The sequence below is a fragment of the Dendrobates tinctorius genome, unplaced genomic scaffold (genome assembly GCF_039654945.1).
Source record: "Dendrobates tinctorius isolate UK_male_01 unplaced genomic scaffold, ASM3965494v1 ptg000016l, whole genome shotgun sequence".
NCBI classification, from domain to species: Eukaryota; Metazoa; Chordata; class Amphibia; order Anura; family Dendrobatidae; genus Dendrobates; species Dendrobates tinctorius.
Window position 1 is genome coordinate 15,763,823 of NW_027361684.1, and position 19,305 is coordinate 15,783,127.

The 19,305-nt window shown below is 45.5% G+C and overlaps 1 protein-coding gene across 2 annotated transcripts in view; it reads left to right on the forward strand.

Moving 5' to 3' along the window:
* The window catches only part of FAM222B (family with sequence similarity 222 member B), a 214,245-nt gene that overhangs the window by 153,540 nt on the left and 41,400 nt on the right, over positions 1 to 19,305 (forward strand). The window lies entirely within an intron of this gene.

Sequence of the window (19,305 nt, forward strand, 5' to 3'; positions counted from 1 at the left end):
AGGGTCGAATTCTAGAAATGTTTTTGAGGTGCAGATAACCAGAGCGAGCCAATGATCGGATGTGGGGGGTGAATGAAAGCTCTGAATCAAGTATGACCCCAAGACAGCGGGCATGATGCTGGGGAGTAATGGTGGAACCACACACGGAAATGGCAGTGTCGGGCATAGGTAGGTTAATAGAGGGAGGAAACACAAAGAGTTCAGTTTTTGACAAGTTCAGTTTCAGATAGAGGGAGGACATGATGTTAGAGACAGCAGTAAGACAATCACTGGTGTTTTCCAAAAAGGCTGGCGTGATATCAGGAGAAGAAGCATATAATTGGGTGTCATCAGCATAGAGATGGTACTGTAACCCAAATCTACTAATTGTTTGACCAATAGGGGCAGTATACAAAGAGAAGAGGAGGGGGCCTAGATCCGATCCTTGAGGGACCCCAACACTAAGAGGAAGATGAGAGGAGGAGGAACCAGCAAAAGATACAGTAAAGGAGCGGTCAGAGATAGGAGGAGAACCAAGAGAGAACAGTGTCCTTGAGGCCAATGGAACGGAGCATAGTGAGGAGGAGCTGATGATCTACAGTGTGGAATGCTGCAGAGAGATCCAAGAGAATTAGCATGGAGTAGTGACCATTAGCTTTAGCTGTTAGAAGATCATTAGTGACTTTAGTGAAGGCAGTTTCAGTAGAATGTAAGGAGCGGAAGCCGGATTGGAGAGGGTCGAGAAGAGAGTTATCAGAGAGATAGCGGATAAGACGGGAGTGGACCAGGCGTTCCAGGAGTTTAGAGATGAAGGGAAGATTAGAGACAGGTCTATAGTTAGCAGCACAGTTTTGGTCAAGGGATGTTTTTTTAAGTAATGGCTGTATGATGGCATGCTTAAATGAGGAAGGAAAGATACCAGAAGAGAGTGAGAGGTTGAATATTTTTGTTAGGTGAGTGGTGACAGCAGGGGAAAGGGACTGGAGGAGATATGATGGGATGGGGTCACTGGTGCAAGTGGTAGGGTGAGAAGATGCAAGGAGCCTGATTACTTCATCTTCTGTGACTGGTTCAAAATCAGAGAGTGAGCTAGATGCAGTGCGGGAGGGAGGACAGTGCATGGTATGAGGTGATTGGGAGATAATTTCCTGTCGGAAATGGTAAATTTTTTCTGTGAAATAATTAGCCAGATCGTCAGCATGGAAATCCGTGGTTGGGGCCTGCACCTGTCGCTGATTGGTCGCCGGGCGCGACCAATCAGAAAAGCGTGGTTCAAATCCCGTGGCAATTCGCGGGCGGACTGCACCTGTCGCTGATTGGTCGCGCCTGGCTGGCCGCGACCAATCAGGCTGGCGCCGGTCATCTCCCGGCTGCTTCGCCGCTGACCTCCATGCGGCTGGAGATGACCCGCGGCAGCCGTCGGGAGATCAGCGGCTAGCTAGGGGTGGCGTGCGTCTTTCGGATTCTGCGCCAATTCGCGGCCTGACTGCACCTGTCGCTGATTTGTCGTGGCCAGCTGGGCGCGACCAATCAGCGATGCGGGATATCCGTTACAAAGAGACAGAATTAGACGATTTATATAGTAGATAACAGGAGTGCTTGATTTTTAGCATAAGGTATCACAGAACTCTCCGTAGCTTTGTCTGCTCAGCATCTAGGTGTCACAAACTCCAAATGTCTCCTTTTAGACACCTGCCCTTTCACGGTTGGAATGTGTATGGAAATTTAGATGTGTGACCCCCGAAAGTCACCTAAAATCAAGTGACATAGTTTTCAATAAATCAGTTTTGTTCTGAATCCATATAAGAATGGAAAAATCAAGTGATCTGAGCAACTTTGAAGAACACATGGCCATCAATACTTAGAGTTGCCTGACCAATTATATCAGAAGCTGCCATCCTTGTGGGGTTTCCAATTTTGAGAATATATTAAGAATGGACTGAAACATCTAGAAAAAAGGGATCCTCTGGATGAATGCTGCAACAAAAGGGGTTAGAGGGGAGGCCAAAAATCGTTCTGATGAACAAATGGTGCACAGTCCCGTAAATTGCAGCCATATACAATTCTGCTGCTCCAACTAACATGTCCAAGTGCAAAATTTTTGTCATTCCTTAGCATGGATGCCTTATATACAGTAGAAGACCTGCTCCCCTGCCATTACTTCATAATGGTCAAGACTCCATTAAACCAAAAAGAACGATCACTGCATTACTGAGAAATGGAAAAGTATAATCCAAATTTCTATTGTACCATGCCAATGGGAGGGTCAGAATTTGGCGCAAGCATCTTGATTCGATTAATCTTTTCCAGTTGGCTGTCTCCTAATCAGGTTGGTGGAGATGGAGTAATGCTGTGGGGAATGCTTTTTTGGCGCACCCTGGATCCTCTGATACTTCTAGTCTACTTGGACAGTATGTCTAAAGTATTGTGGACCACCAAGTTTATCTCTTCATAGCATCTGTTTACCTCAGGGGTGTGGAATCTTTTTTTCTGTCAAGGGCCATTTGGATATTTATACCATCCTTTGGGGGCCATACAAAGTACACCCTGACTCTGGCACTGGTTTCATGACTTAATCTTTCATTGCATGCCCTTCAATGTTCAGTAGTGAACACTGAGTGTGTGTGCTAACAGAGCAAGGAGAAATTAATGAGCTTGTGGCAATCAAAATACAGCTCCCTGCCCAAGAATGTGGTCCCTGAGAATCTGCTTGGGGGGCCTGATAAATGGCCCTGGGGCCTGAGGTTCCCCACCCCTGGTTTACCCTAAGGCAGGAGGACCGTAAACCACGCTACAAGAGTCGGAAGTCATATATTGCTTCCATCAACATGGCAGCAAATTTTATTTACTTCCCAATCCTCAGATATTAAAGAGGTTGTCCAAGGAATTTTTATTTTCTGCTTACGCTTATACTCGGCAATGCAGGCATACATTTTATTGTTTATAATAAAAAATTCCATTTGTGCTGTTCATGTGATGACGTTCTGTATATCCGTATACAGCTCTGAACTGCCCTGTCCAGCGTATGTATCACTGCTGACGTTCTCTGATCGCATATGCTGTTTCCACAAAGAATCCACACATTTTTCCGATTATCGTTTTTCGTAACCCGATTTGAAAAAAAAGTTAATACAAAAAACTCCTCATAAGAACAGCAAAGTCGCTTGAATATTGAAACGCATAAGAAGAGTATTCAAAGATATTTTTTTTTTTAGCCACGTTTTGGAACTGATTAGTCTCAAAATACTCCCCAAAAAACCCCTGTGCGTACCCCGCCTTACTCCTATAATATGGTTAATTTTCATATGTAGACATTTACAGTGTGATTTTTTTTTTTTTTTTTTTTTCCCTTCTTAATTTGCCTTCAGACAAGTCTCTCTTCATTTTGCGGCCAAGTTTTTCTTTGCTTCTGGCACATTTTTTTCTTGTTCGAAATGCTAATGTATTTTATTTTTACTACTGAGAACATCCAGTATGTGTTATGAAAGCCTGGAGCTTCTTGCTTGTATGACTTCTCTCTCCTGATATTTTTTTTTTTAGCCACCGACACTCATTTGTAGGAAACTGTTCAGAACTGAGCCTACACCAGCAGTGCCTCTTTTTGATCTTGCAGATAATTGGAACAAGCCTATGTTCTTCTTACCTGATGTCTTGACATAATTAGCCTCAGAACATTTTGAAGGGAATGTTCAATTCTGATCATTGTGAGATATTTTAAGAGTTCTGATACCGGAATGTTATGGTGTTTTTTTTCTAGTTCCCATCTGCAAATATCCTGTAAAACCTTAATGAATTGTCCCATGAACACAGTACATTTTAAATTAATAGATCTTGAAATAAATATAAGTTCCACACCTGGATGTGGTTTTTTTTTTTTTTTAAATGGTCCTGTGCTGAGATAATCTTACAAATGTGCCCCTGCTGTGTAATGGCTGTGTCTGAAACAGGCTGTGCAGGAACATGGTCTGATCATACCACAGCTCCTGGGCAGGGGAGGAAGAATAAGTGATTATACAGACTTAAACAGCAGTGGCTTGCAGCTGTTTCTTTCTGTAAAGTAAAGTACTACTTTGCTTGTTTTATCACAGGAGTGAGTGTTTCTCTCTCACCCATGACAGCACCACGGAGAGAGGGGGTCCGCCCATCAAGGACAGGAACCTACAGATAAAAAGGCGGCACCTCTCCTCCGCCCCCAGTTGGGTTCCTGTCCTTGACGGGTGACCCGTGGAACTAAAAGCATCGGCAGCAGCTTACCGGAGATGGAAGAGGAGTCCAGGGCCGCCCCGTTCGCAGTCCGGCAGCGGGGAGGCCCCTGTCGCGGCGGGGTCAGTTCCTGAAGCCGCCACCACTGCAGCTGATGGGCTGTTCAGGGTGAGCGGACGGGAGAGGAGAATGGGGCTGGGAGACGCCGGCACGCGCGGGCAGCGCCGTGGTACAGAGGTGTACCAAGATGGCGCTGCCCCGGAAATGAAGCGACTACTTCCGGGTCCCCGCGGTCAGCGCTCCTCGGGGCACAGCGGTGCAGGCCGGGAGAAGCAGGTGACTTCATCGCCGGGAAATTTAAAAGGGGAACGCTGGAGCTGCTCCATGCTGGAAGCGTCCTGTGAACATGGAGGACAGCGAGCAGCAGCCAATACAGCAGCCTAAGCAGCAGTAGCAACATAGGCAACACCACCATCGCCGGCAAAAAGATAAGGACGGGCGTGAGAGCCGGTCCAGTAGTCACTCCACGCAGCGGAGCAAATCGACTGCAAGGAGCAAGTCACCTGCCGTTGATCGCCCAGTGAGGGATTTGAATCCACCTCCAGAACCGGTACCTGCAACCGCGCATAGGGGGTAAGTGATCTACGTCAATGTTCCCCATTGTGATAGACTTCTTTCCCTTATTAGGGAAAGAAGAAAGAAAAAACAAAGAACAGGGATTGCCCCACCTGTAAAAGCCAGTTACCATCTTCCTGGGATAAAAAAACTCTGCGACTCCTGCATACAGGAAATTCTCTGTGACGAAACCCCGGATTACGCCTCGGATTTAAGAGCAGTAATGCGTTCGGAGTTTCAGAATGCCCTTTCATCCATAAAATGGAAAGGGAAGGGAAGAAAGAGGGACACTGTAATAGAATCCCAGTCGGAGATCTCAACATCGGGGGAAGTTACCTCCCATACTTCAAACACCGACTCGTCATCCTCTGATGAGGAAACAGAGGGTTGCCATTGTTTCCCCCTGGATGAGGTTGATGCATTAGTAAAGGCAGTAAGGTCCACCATGGGGGTGGAAGATCCCCGGCCCGATAGATCAGTCCAGGACATAATGTTCGGGGGACTGGGCCAAAAGAGACGGAGAGTGTTTCCATTAAATGAGAACGTACAGGGCCTCATAAACAAAGAATGGGAGAGACCAGATAGGAAGAACTCCACGGTTCCCTCTCTTAAAAGGAAATACCCGTTTGAGGAAGCATCCACGTCCTGGGATAAAGCCCCCAAGCTAGATGTGGCGGTCGCCAAGGCTTCAAAGAAATTTGCACTCCCCTTTGAGGATATGGGCACTCTGAAGGACCCATTAGACAAAAAGGTGGATACCCTACTCAAGGGCACCTGGTAATCAGCAGGAGGAAATATTAGGCCAGAGGTAGCGGCAACCTGTACCTCCAGATCCCTCATGGTGTGGGTAGACCGACTAGACAAGCAGCTAAGAGAAGGTACACCCAGGGAAAAGATCCTAGAATTCATTCCTATGATAAGGGGTGCAGCGGCCTTCTTAGCTGACTCTTCGGCTGATTCGGTAAGGTTGTCATCCAAAACGGCAGCCCTGTCAAACGCAGCCCGAAGAACGCTGTGGCTAAAATGTTGGCCTGGAGATTTACAAACTAAAATTAAATTATGTGCCATCCCTTGTGAAGGGAAATTCCTATTTGGAGAGACTTTGGATGACATCCTCGAAAAGGCGGGGGACAAAAAGAAAGGATTCCCAAATCTAGGCCCGATAGGCCCCACAGGCTTTAAACGATCCTTTCGTAACAAAAAATTCTTTCAGAGGAGACCCCCGAGAGAACAGAAATGGGACGACAGAAGGAGGGACAGGGGGTTCTTCTTTGGTAATTCGTCCCGGGACAAAAAGCCCTCCAAGTGACTGTTTGCCCAGGGCGGGTGGGAGGCTAAGCTTTTTTTCTCCCAGCCTGGAAGAAAATATCGAACAACCGTTGGTTACTAAATCTGATAAGATCAGGGTTAAGGATAGACTTTCTCTCTCTCTCCCACCTCAAAAATATATAGTGACCCCACTAAGATCATCAAAAAAAGAACAAGAAGCCCTCGAAAAAGAGGTCCTAAGCCTGTTGAACAAATAGGTCCTCCAGGAGGTTCGCACGCGGGAGAAAGGCAGAGGATTCTACTCTCCTCTCTTCCTAATAACCAAACCGGATGGTACCTTCCGGACAATTATAAATTTAAAAAGACTGAACGATTACGTCAAAAACGAAAAATTCAAAATGGAGTCGATCAAGTCGACCATCAAAATTCTCTTTCCACATTGCTTTATGGTGGTATTAGACCTCAGCGATGCCTACTTTCATGTCCCCATCCACAAAGACTCCAGACAATACCTCAGACTGGCGGTCTCTATAGCAGGCGAAATAAGGGAATTCCAGTACAGGGCCCTGCCATTTGGGATCTCGGTAGCCCCGCGAGTCTTCACGAAACTAGTGGCAGAGATGATGTCTCACCTAAGAGAACAAGATGTTCTAATAGTCCCATATCTGGATGACTTTTTAATAGCGAGCAACTCAGCCCAAAGATGCAGGGAACAGAGGGACAGAGTGATGGGCACTCTAAAAGAAAAAACCTCGGATGGCTCCTAAACCTAAAAAAATCAAGGCTGGAGCCCAGGAAAGTCCAGGAGTTCCTAGGCCTGTCACTAAATTCAAACACCCAGGAGTGTTACCTGCCAGACCACAAAAAGGAGAGGATCGCTCACATGGTAGCAAGAGCAACGCAGAACCCTTCCATGATTCCATGACACTAAGAAAAGCAATGTCTCTGTTAGGGTCCCTCTCCGCATGCTTGCCGGCGGTCCAGTGGGCGCAGATACACACGAGAGATCTCCAATGGGATGTGTTGAGCAACCAGTCGGTATCAGGAGGTCACTTGGAAGGCTATGTTACACTAAACTCAGAAACTATTCGTTCCCTAGCTTGGTGGGGGAACAGAGACAGCCTGTCCAAAGGGATTCCCTGGGTGATAAAAATCACACACATAATCACCACAGATGCCAGTCCCTCGGGATGGGGAGCACACATGAGCAAGAGGGTGGCTCAGGGGGAATGGGGAGGTCAGGAACTAAAAGCTTCCTCAAACCAAAAAGAACTGCTGACAGTAGGCTACGCCCTAAAACACTTTTTACCAGTATTAAGAGGCCATCATGTCCGCATATTCTCAGACAATCGAGTGACGGTGGCCTACATAAATCACCAGGGGGAACCAAGTCCAGAACACTAATGAACACATCCTCCGAAATATTCACGCTAGCCGAGGAAAACCTACTATCCCTATCGGCACTACACATACGGGGAGCAGAGAACCAGACAGCAGACTTTCTAAGTCGCACCCAGCTACATCAAGGGGAGTGGGTTCTAAAACAAGTTAAAAAAAAGGTGGAGTCAGCTTACCCGTCTGCAAAGCAATCCCCAAGCCTGCCAACGCCCAGCATGGACTGTTTGTGAGCATCCACATGAATTAGGAGCAAGAGGAAGAAAAAAAAAGTGATCCAGCTGGAGACGGAGGCGGCTGCAATTTACAAAGCTTTATTGGACAACTTAAAAATATGTTGGTTCTTTAAAAATTTCTTATAGCAAACACCAAGCACACCAGTGAGGAGGATCAACGCGTTTCAACTAAAAAATAGTCTTAGTCATGATCTGACCACAAAAACAAAAAAGTGGAAGCATTTTGTTCCCTAGATCCCAAGGGGAATCCTCGGACCCTGGATGCATTTATGCTTCCGTGGACACAGGGCCTAATATATGCCTTCCCGCCGCCCATTCTCATCCCGGCAGTAATAAGGAAAGTCAGAGAAGACAGGGCACAAATGATATTGATAACCCCCTTTTGGCCAAAAAGAACTTGGTTTTCATGGCTGAGAATGATGTCAGTAACCGACCCCTGGGTTCTACCAGATCTCCCCGACCTTCTGTCTCAAGGTCCCGTGCTACACCCTCAAGCAGTGAACCTCCATTTAACAGTATGGAATTTGAAAGGGCACTGCTGAAGGGGAAAGGGTTCTCAGAAAATCTGGTTTCCACGCTACAAAAAAGTAGGAAACTGATCACAACCAGGGCCTATGGTACAACTTGGAGGAAATTTCTATCCAGCTCTGGGGCAAGGGTTCAGGATGGAATACAAATTGATAAAATCCTTGAATTCTTGCAAAAGGGGTTAGAACAGGGGCTGGCGACTAATACACTGAAGGTACAGGTAGCGGCTCTAGGCGCCCTTTATAATCAGGATGTGGCAGGCGACCCTTGGGTTACACGATTTATGATGGCCGCAGCCAGGTCTAGACCAATAACCACCCAGAATATACCATCATGGGATCTAAACCTAGTATTGTCTGCCCTAACAGGACCCCCATTCGAGCCCATTCAGTCAGCTCCCCTGAAAACCTTATCATTAAAAACGATACTATTAGTGGCCCTAACATCCGCTCGCAGAGTGAGTGACATTCAAGCCTTGTCAGCGATACCCCCATTCACTAAAATCCTGGACGATAGTCATATTAAGACCTGACCCAGCATACCTACCTAAGGTGTCAACACACTTTCATAGGTCACAAGAGGTAGTCCTTCCTTCCTTCTGCCCAAACCCTAGGAATAGGGGAGAGGAAAAATTTCACACTCTAGATGTGAAGAGGTGCCTAGTTCAGTACCTAGAGGCCACCAAGGGATGTAGGAAGGAAGGGTCTCTTTGTGTGTTTCCAGGGACCTCGGAAGGGGCTCAAGGCATCCAAGAGTATCTTAGCAAGGTGGATAAGGGATGCGATTGCCCTGGTGTACTCATCCAGTGGGAATACCATCCCGGAAGGTTTAAAAGCCCACTCTACAAGAGCAATGGTGACCTCATGGGCAGAAAGATCAGAGTTATCAATAGAGCAGATCTGTAAGGCGGCCACCTGGTCAACACCTTCTACCTTTTTCAAGCACTATCGCCTAGATCTAGCCTCTACGTCTGACCTGACCTTCGGGAGAAGGGTCCTTCAGGCGGTGGTCCCTCCCAAAGCTACCAATCTCTGAAATGCTCTCCGTGGTGCTGTCATGGGTGAGAGAGAATAGCTTAGTTACTCACCAATAACTGTGTTTCTCGGAACCCATGACAGCACCCGCTTATTCCCCCCCTTCACGTGTGCGGTGAGCACGGTTTAATGTGTGTAGAGTGTTTTTTGTTAGACACAGGGCTTCGCCATAATATGCAATATTATAACGTTATGTATATACTTTTGTTGTTAACTAACCGGGAGACCCTCTGATGCTCTGTAACCAACTGGGGGCGGAGGAGAGGTGCCGCCTTTTTATCTGTAGGTTCCTGTCCTTGATGGGCGGACCCCCTGTCTCCGTGGTGCTGTCATGGGTTCCGAGAAACACCGTTATCGGTGAGTAACTAAGCTATTCTGCTGTATCTCTAGTCTTATGAGCTTATCATAAACTAAGTCCGTGAGGTTGGAGCTCTGGCTGTCGCTGAACTCGTATGTGGCTAAGTTTATATGTCAGTGACTTAATTTATAATGAGCACTGGAGATGCAACTGAAACACTCCTGTGATAACACAGGCAGGGAAATGTTTTAGCTCTCAGAATTAGCTGTGGTTCTGTCTGTATACTCTTTTTCTTCCTCCCCTACCTAGGAGCTACCTGTAATACTGAGGAGATGTTCCAGCAACTTCGACCAAAGGATAGTTAAAATCAAAAGACTTTATTCCAAAAAAATTATTAAAAACAGGATAGATGCATAAAAAACATATGGTTAACCAATGTGACAGACGCTTACGCGTTTCGGACTAGAGGGTCCTTACTCAAGCTATGAGTAAGGACCCTCTAGTCCGAAACGCGTAAGCGTCTGTCACATTGGTGAACCATATGTTTTTTATGCATCTATCCTGTTTTTAATAATTTTTTTGGAATAAAGTCTTTTGATTTTAACTATCCTTTGGTCGAAGTTGCTGGAACATGTCCTCAGTATTGTGCCTACAAGATTTTCCGGAATCCAAGTTCCCTGCACCGCCCAGGATTGATTGCATTCCTCCAGACTTTGCATTTGCTACGGTTTGGTGAGCTGACAAAAAAATTTTTTTTATTTTTTTTTCCTAGGAGCTACCTGTAGTATGATCAGACCATATACCTGCACGGTCAGACACAGCCATTACACAGTACACAGCAGGGGCACATTTATAAGATTATGTCAGCACAGGAACATATTGTTCAACACATTGAATTGTAGAACCTATTATTATTCCAAGATCTATTGATTAAAATGTACTGTGTTAATGGAACAACCCTTTAAAATAATTTTGCCTTCATTCACCTTGGACAGAGCTGTTTTGTGGGTTGCGTTCAATTATTTTAGTAGGGTTATTATATTATTCAGTTTTGTCCTATTACTGCTGACATTGGACTCTTCTTAAATTATTAAAAAGGATCTGTCATCAGACTTCACAATACAAAACTGCAAACATTATTAGATAAATCTTTTAGACCTTGACATGTTGGTGCTAGTGTACTGACTTTCAAAGATAGGTGTTAAAATGGCTATATAATCCATACATGAGTGCTTTAGGAGTCAGACTGGAGCTGGACCCATAAAATGATCATTTGAATATAAGGCAGGAAAAATGTAAAACTAAATTATACAGCCATTCTGAAATGATTTCCAAAATAAGTATATCAGCCTCATCGGGTGTGCAATATCTTATTTAAGAATATATGCGTTTTTATAAGTGCATATAATGTATGTATTTGGTTAATGATGTTTGTATTGGAAAAAATTGTTGACAAATATGCTTTAAAAAGTTTATCTGGGTGTCTAATATTGATGACCTTAAAGAGGTTGTTCGGTCATAAGGTGCAAGTCTGCAGTAACTCTACGTGACTGCAGACTTGTGAATGCCTTCAGTGAAGATTCTCCAGTGCTGAAAGCATGACTTCAAGTATGTGATTTGCATGCATATGCCGACTAGACATACTTGGCCTCACTTCATGCTTGTGTACTCAGCAAGGCCGGACACAGACTAGTTGGAATGTGGCCGGAAGTGTGCAAATAGCATACTTGCCTGCCATCAGAGAATCCTCACAATGCAAACGTTGCGAGGATTCACAAGTCTGCAGCTACACAAGGTGACTGCAGACTTGTATCCTAAGGCTGGACAAGCCCTTTAATATAAAATCAGTGGAGGTCCAACACCTGGCACCCCCACATATCAGCTGCTATTGGCTCTGGAAATGTAAAGATTCGATGAAGCTGAACAGCACCTTTAAGTGTGTAAGAATAGGACTGATGTGCAGTTCTCGGCAGCATCTGCAATACATTAGACTGAGCCATGATGTTTCAAGGCAGATACACAACCCCTCTAAGGATGACCTGCTGGCTCTCCTGACATGCTTCTTTAGAATCTATCTAATAACAATGCTAGATTGTAGTTTCTTAAAACTCTGCATTTCGCCATTCGTCTGTCATTACTCCGGGAAATATATTAACAATATTTCCCTAGTGAATACGGCGTGGATAGTGTTAAACTGTGAGGCGATAATGTCATACATGTCACTCTCCATAAGGAAAAACGTTACACCAACACCTTAGACTCCAGTCATAGGCCTCTCGTACAGGCAAACCAGATTTCATGCTTTGCACTGAGGAGGGCGCAACATGCCGAAACACGTGTCTGCAAATTGAGATTCTAGTTTGAATTTTGTCCTAAGTTATGTGGTAAGGTCCAATAAAGGATCAATATTGACTCTTTAAGATTTTTACTTCCAATAGGTGGCGCTAGAGTTCAAGTACTTTCTCTTTAAAAGACAATTTGCATACTGTTAGGGGACACGCTTTATTGACCAGGGGAATGATAGTGCCCAGTTTAACTTTATACAAATGCTCCAGAATTGCTGTTTTTGAGGAAACACTGATATTGGCGTAAAGGCTGCATTCACACGTTGCGTTGCGGCTTATTTTTTTGTGTGTCAAAAATACACTTTTTGCCCTAATTGTCTAAAGTTGTGCTGAAAAGATTGCGGTTTTACCATGATTGCAGCTAAAAGCCGCAGCATAATTGTTCCACAGCCTGCAGGAGAGGAGGGCTCCCTATGGGAGGAACATACTTTTGATGAGTGAAACGCAAAAATGAATGTGACAGTTCTGCCGTCGTCCTGGGAAAAGAATCTGTAAATGTGTGATAAATGATTTGTTTCCTTATTATCTGCTGTTTTTGACAGAGCTGCTGTCACCCAGGCAAGCGAGCCTCCCCACAACCCCTGAACTGTCAGCGCCTGTCACGTGGCACTTTGCCTGGCATTGAAGGGGTCGGGAGGAGAGACCTGAATTGTGTTGTCAGTTGCCATTTCCAATAGGCAGATGCTGGGAAAATTTGCCTGTGGAATTAATTCCTTTCATTTGTATTCATGGGCTCCTGAAAGGCTTGTTTGAATTGTAAATGGTGAGGTCACGGGACGTCTTTACTAATGTATTTCAGATAAGCTTTGAAGGTTGGAAGCCAGTATTGTGACTTTGCTCCACTTTTACAGGCCTTTGAATACGCAGCTTATTGCAGGCTGTGAGAAATTGCAGGTCCGGCTTTTCTAGGACGCAGCTGAAAGGCTTTCCTTCACGAATGTAATGTAGAGTGTGGTTTTTACTTTTCAGGGTGTATCATGCCTAGGCTATTACACGCACTCTTCTCTGTCACTCGCCAGGTATGGAGCAGGTTATGTCAAGGTCTTTCTCTCGTCTTGTTTCATATGAGCGGATCAGACCTTGGTCTAAACCATTTTATCTGCAAGTCTCAACAGTCTGCTAATAAATTTCAAGTGGCGGGCTCCGACGTAAATCCTGTATCCACAATGAACGTGTTGAGTTGCACAACCAACAGCTTATTTTCCAATTTCTTTCACTTCTGCAATTAATTTTTTTTTTGTCTTTAAACTTCAACAAAAAAACATTTAGGCTGTGTTCACACACAGCGTTTTTTTAGTGGTTTTTACCGCGGTTTTCACTATAAAACCACTAAAAATAAGCTGCACAGTCATTTCTATGCATTTTGCACTTTTTGTGCACATTGATGCGTTTTTCACCGCGAAAAAACCGCATCGCGGTAAAAAACGCAGCATGCACATTAATTTTGCGGATTTTTCCGCGGTTTAGGCTTCTCCCATGCTTTTAGAAACCGCTGCGGAAAAAAACGCATCAAAAAACGCGCAAAAAACGCGATTCAGGTTTTTGAGCAGAAATTTTCTGCAACGTGTGCACTTAGCCTTACACTATGGCCCCAGTTCATCATAGCGACTACACAAGAATTCTGGGGTAAATGGCTTTGAAAAGTCGCAAAGTTTAGCTGGTGTAAAGTCGCTACCGCTGGACTCTGAAGTAGAGGAAATGTATTGAGTGCAGTGACGGATCACACTGCTCTACCTGGCATCTGGTGGAGGAGTCTGATTTTGGTTAATGCCAGAACTTTGCCTGCTTGACTGCACTGTGCCAACTGTAGGAGGGACAATGATGGGGACATGTCTTTCAAGGGCTGGCCACAGCCCCTGTGGTTCCAGTGAAGTAAAATCCCAATGCTGCAGGATACATTTGAACAACTGTAGCTTCCATCTTTGTGAGAACGGTTTTAGGAAGACCTTTCTCTGTTCTCCATGACTGTGCCCTAGTGCACAAACAAACCAAGATCCATAAAGGAAAGGTTGGCAGAGTTTGGCGTGGAGCCCAGACCTCAAGCCCATCTAACACATTTGGGATGAGCCAGAACAGATATTGTGTGCCTGGTCATCTCCAACATCAATTTCAGACCCTACAAATGCTCTTCTGGATAAATGGACAAAAATTCCCATAAACTCCTCCAAAATCTTAGTCTTCCTGAAGAGCAGAAATTGTTACTGCTGTCTATGGGTTTAGTATGTGATATAATTGAAGCTCCTGTAGGTGTAATGTCTACATTAAGCTACAACTTGTCAACTTTGTACACATCATATGAAAAGAGCATTCACTGGAGATGACATCATGGTCGGAAGAATAGAAGGAACAAGGCGAAGAAGATCAGCAACCTGATGGCTTGATACTATCAAGTAACAGAGTGGAGAAAACCCTGGTGGACCTATCTAGAATTGATCATCTTATAGAGCGTTCATCCATAGCTCGGGATCGAGCCAAAGGCCATTAAAAAAAAAAGTGCATATCAACTCCAACAACAAGTATTTGAATGGCAAAATGCAGTCAGTGGATGTTAACACATGGTGGAAGCGCTGCAGATTTTTTTTTTTTTTTTTTGGGTGGCTGTAGACCAAAATCCATCAAGAGCTGATGGGCAGACTCCTCCCTTTTCTAATGAAATAGAAATAATGTGCAAATATAGAAAACAGGATAGTTATAGCTGACACTGAAACCACACTACCTCCCTGGAACCAGGGACCAAATTTTGCAGTACTGCACTGGTGGGGAACCAATCGTCATCCTGCCAGAAATGGCGCATGGAAAAATCTTACTTGCATACTTGGAATTAATAAGGTACGGCGATAACTCAGATGAATAAGAGGGTGTTCTGTTTTACTGTTCTCACTGAGGGTCGTATTCTTGCCTACCAGAGTTGCTGTCTTCACACATCGAAGTATCAGTGATCACTGTGGCCGTCATTGTCATTAATTCTCCCATACGGTATAAGTAAGGCTGCATCTATGATTATACCATGATTTGTCACCTTGCACGCAAAGACCTTATTGCTACTTTGGTCGTTAACAAAATTTCCTAGAAATATTGTGAGTTCAGTTAACTGTAAGAAAAGATTCATCATATTAGATTATATCGGGGGAATTTATCGAGACCGGACAGTTTTGAACCCACTGGAGTAAGGTGCAGCAATTAATGAATAGTTTTTTAGCGTACACTACAATAAATTTGTTATAGACCAACTAGTCACTACCTCTTATATAAATTGCTTGTCACTTTCCAAAAATGTGTCATGGCCAACACACAAGGAAAGCTGTTGCAAAATGTTTGTACGGAATTGGGGATAAATGTATAATTCTGGGTGGTCTACATTCGACCACTGGAACCTCTCCTAATCCTGAGAACAGGGGCAGCCTATGTCCTCTATGTGAATAGAGCGGTATAGAACATGTAAGACCAACTTGACATTCACCTTTTATGGGAGAAATTGTTTGCTTCCATAGACGGTGAATGCTGCAGTGCTCACACATGTGCGCTAATGCTCCAATAACAAGGGGGACTCGGAAACCCACATTCTTAGGGTCAGTGAAGGTCCCAGCGGTTGTTAATCACCCATCAATCAAATCATCTATCCAGTGCAAAGATATTAAATGCTGTTGGAGAATATTCCTTTGCAAATGCTGGCTATTTTCATTTAGGTTACTCTGACTTTATCTTGAGCTTATACACTGATCAGCCATGACATTCAAACCGCTTGCAGATGAAGTATCTGATGTACAATGGCATCTGTCAATGGGGGGGGGGGGGGGGAGATATATTGGGCAGTAAGTGAACAGTCCGTTCTTGAAGCTGATTTCTTAGAAGCAGGAAAAATGGCTGCGTATAAGGATGTGAGTGACTTTGACAGCTTGCTGTGTGTGGGGCAGCATGGCCACAGCTTGTTAGGAGTCCTACACTGACCCTTGTCCACTGCACCGAGTCTATGGTATGTTAGCATCAGGCTTGGAGCAAGCGAAGAAGATGCCCATTTCTGCTTAATCACTTTTTTTTTTAAATCATGTGAACGGCCACGTTCATCAGTTACCTAGGTACGAGATGGCACCAGTATTCCCTTTGATAAAAAAGCAATCTGGCACAGGAAGTGTGAGGCTATGTGCACACGGTGCGGATTCTGCTGTGTTTCTGGCCCTGTGCGTCCGCAGCAGTTTCTGCTGCATTGTACAGTACCATTGTTTCCAATGGTAAAAGCAAAAACACTGTGCACATGCTGCGGATTTTTCCGCCGGTTACAATCTGCAGCGTGTCAATTGTTTGTGCGGATTCCGCTGCGGTTTCACACCTTCACTATTGTAGAGGTGTGAAACCGCAGGTCTTTTTGACCTGTGGTTTTTCCAAAATCTGCATCACCGAAAACTATGTGTGCACATAGCCTGATACTGGGATCTGGCTTTCATGTGGACGTTGCCTTGACCCGTACCTTTCTGCACATGGAGTAAACGCCTCTACTGGCCGTGACCTGGACTAGAACATTTTGTTTATTGAAAGCTGAGGAAGATGATAAAAATGTCAAGGTGTTTTAATCATTTTGCACATCTGTGATGTATGCTGGAAAAACATGTCCGATCCATGGACACCGGACGTATTACAAGACTTGCTGCATGATCTAGGCAAAACCCAAAACAAATTGGATTAGGAGCAGTTCATAAAAATAAATTTTATTATACAAATATAAAAATGAAAACAAGATCATATATAAATAAGATCATACATAAATAATTAATGATATATTATATAAGGGAGTCAGCAACACCTAGACACCACATACAGAAAGGTTTGGTGAAAAAGTGGCAATATAATAGAAATCGCATATACCAGTCAATATGGCCTTATGAGTACACAAAAGGTATGAAGTAACATGCAAAAATGTGATAACCACCAAAAAAGGGGGGGGGGGGGGTAATTAAGTGCGAAAAAGAAAAATATCTAATCAATGGTCATATAAAGTGCCATAGTGCATATATTAGTGATCCAGAACCGGACCTACAAAAAAAATAGACCACAGAGAAATTATAGTCTAATACCTAATGAGACCGCTGCTAACAATAGCCAGACTGCCAAAGAGGGTAAATGGGACTGTAATGAAGCCAAAAAGGAAATCAACCTTACTGTAGTGTGGGCTGAGGGAACCCCAACGCGCATTTCGCTACTTCTCCGGAGGGTGAAGAAGCTAGTAGCGAAACGCGCGTTTTACTCAACTGAGTGCCAAGCTTTCTTACATATCATTGCAGAGGATTGAATTCTACCATTATACAGTAGTGCCGTGGTCATCTCTATATGTTTTTTTTTTTGGAAGCCGCTCGCTCTTTGCAAATAAAAACATAAGGAAAAGATTCAAAACCACCATTAACTCTGCCTCAAGAAACAGATTGCTGGCTCATTTCTGAAGCAGCTTTGCCTAGGAAAACAGTGATGGCTCAAAGATGTCATGTGCACGTACCCTCAGAGGATTAAGGTCCCAGACCACCCCTTTAATTTCCATCATGTGGTTACACTGCAGGGGAATCAACTTGGCTCCAAACCGGTCCTGGTTGTCAGTCCTGTTGATCTGGGAGGGACGGTGAGCTGCATGGGGCTGCAGTGTTATTTTCAGGTGGCTGGGGCCTAGGATGATTATAGCTTTAAATGTCACTGAGCAGCTGTATAAAGTTATTCTCCATTTAATAGGCAGCTGATGCAGTGAGCAAAGGATCTGTGTTATGGGAACATGTAATGGTTGTTTTTAAGTAATGAAGTTCTCATAAGGGCAGGACTTGCTATTTTTATACTGAAATTACAAACATATCCGAGTGCGGTCCATTTTCCGCAGATTCAGAGTAGAGGATAAAGAAATCTTGTTCCCCATCTTTTACTCATCAAAGAGACTCGAATCACGCTGATCAAACCGTGATTAGAGCTCGATCCATAACTGATCGGATCTTCTCGGAAGAGAGAATCTAGGGTTGGGTGCCTGTAGCCTAAAAGAAACAAGAGTAGAAGATTCACTTTCACAGCGTCAGGAAGGCCAAGGTACAGGTGCTGGTCAGTGCACACTGGCTGTAGAGGGTGACACAGGCGCTGGTCACTACACACTGTCGGAAGAGAGGGGTACATGGGCTGGTCAGTATACATTGTCGGAAGAGGGTGGCACAGGTGCTGGTCAGTATACATTGTCGGAAGAGAGAGGTACAGGGGCTGGTCAGTACACACTGTTGGAAGAGGGTGGTACGGGCGCTGGTCAGTACACACTGTCGGAAGAGGGTGGCACGGGCGCTGGTCAGTACACACTGTCGGAAGAGAGGGGTACAGGGGCTGGTCAGTACACACTGTCGGAAGAGGGTGGCACGGGCGCTGGTCAGTGCACACTGTCGGAAGAGGGTGGCACGGGCGCTGGTCAGTGCACACTGTCGGAAGAGGGGGGCACGGGCGCTGGTCAGTACACACTGTCGGAAGAGGGGGGGCACGGGCGCTGGTCAGTACACACTGTCGGAAGAGGGTGGCACGGGCGCTGGTCAGTACACACTGTCGGAAGAGAGGGGTACGGGCGCTGGTCAGTGCACACTGTCGGAAGAGAGGGGCACGGGCGCTGGTCAGTGCACACTGTCGGAAGAGAGGGGCACGGGCGCTGGTCAGTGCACACTGTCGGAAGAGAGGGGCACGGGCGCTGGTCAGTGCACACTGTCGGAAGAGAGGGGCACGGGCGCTGGTCAGTGCACACTGTCGGAAGAGAGGGGCACGGGCGCTGGTCAGTGCACACTGTCGGAAGAGGGGTATGGGAGCTGGTCAGTGCACACTGTCGGAAGAGAGGGGCACGGGCGCTGGTCAGTACACACTGTCGGAAGAGAGGGGCACGGGCGCTGGTCAGTGCACACTGTTGGAAGAGAGGGGCACGGGCCCTGGTTAGTACTGACAGTGCACTCTAGTGCCTGTGCCACCCTCTACCAGTAATCAGTACTGACAGTACCCACTATTGGTAGAGGAAGGCCGAACTGCTGATCAGTACAGGTCTATGCAGTTCAATAGAGAATGGCACAGGTGTCGGTCAGTACAATACACATGGTACTGGTAGCTATAGCTCGTATCACACAGCTGGTGCTCAGTACCATCCATGTAGTGCAGGCAGAGCAGCAGTAAGGAGAAGGATGGGACACAGAAGTGACGGGGCAGCCGGCGAGGAGCGGTCCAGGACATATAGTGCTGGTGGAGCGCAGGCGCGGAGCAGCGGCCGCGGAGCCGCCACACTATACGAAGTGTTATGAAATAACAATGGACTCCTGTCAGCCGTCCGCTCTCGGTCATATTCCTGCACCGTGCTGTCACCCCCGCCCGGTCACGTGTGTCCGCAGGCCACGGGTCGGTGAGGGGGGATAACACCGTCT